Here is a 511-nt window from a genome sequence, read left to right as displayed (position 1 = left end):
CCCCCGCCGGGGCCGTGCCGTGACGCCCCCCGGCCCCCCCGGGCCGTGCCTGCCGTGATGCCCCCCGCCCCCCCGGGGCTGTGCCGTGACGCCCCGCAGCCCCCCCGCCGGTGCCGTGCCGTGATGCCCCCCCGCGGGGCCGTGCCATGACGCCCCCGCAGCCCCCCCGCGGGCCGTGCCGTGCCGTGCCGTGCCCCGCAGCCCCCCCGGGGCCGTGCCGTGACGCCCCCGCAGCCCCCCCGGGCCGTGCCTGCCGTGATGCCCCCCGCCCTCCCAGGGCCGTGCCGTGACGCCCCGCAGCCCCCCCCGGTGCCGTGCCGTGATGCCCCCCGGGGCCGTGCCGTGACGCCCCCCCGGCCCCCCCGGCCCGTGCCTGCCGTGATGCCCCCCGCCCCCCCGGGGCCGTGCCGTCACGCCCCGCAGCCCCCCCCGGTGCCGTGCCGTGATGCCCCCCGGGGCCGTGCCGTGACGCCCCCCCGGCCCCCCCGGGCCGTGCCTGCCGTGATGCCCC

Source organism: Cibotium barometz, chromosome 49 (assembly GCF_041138505.1).
Source record: "Cibotium barometz isolate CiBa-2024 chromosome 49, ASM4113850v1, whole genome shotgun sequence".
Taxonomy (NCBI): Eukaryota; Viridiplantae; Streptophyta; class Polypodiopsida; order Cyatheales; family Cibotiaceae; genus Cibotium; species Cibotium barometz.
Note: the sequence above shows the minus strand (reverse complement) of the source record.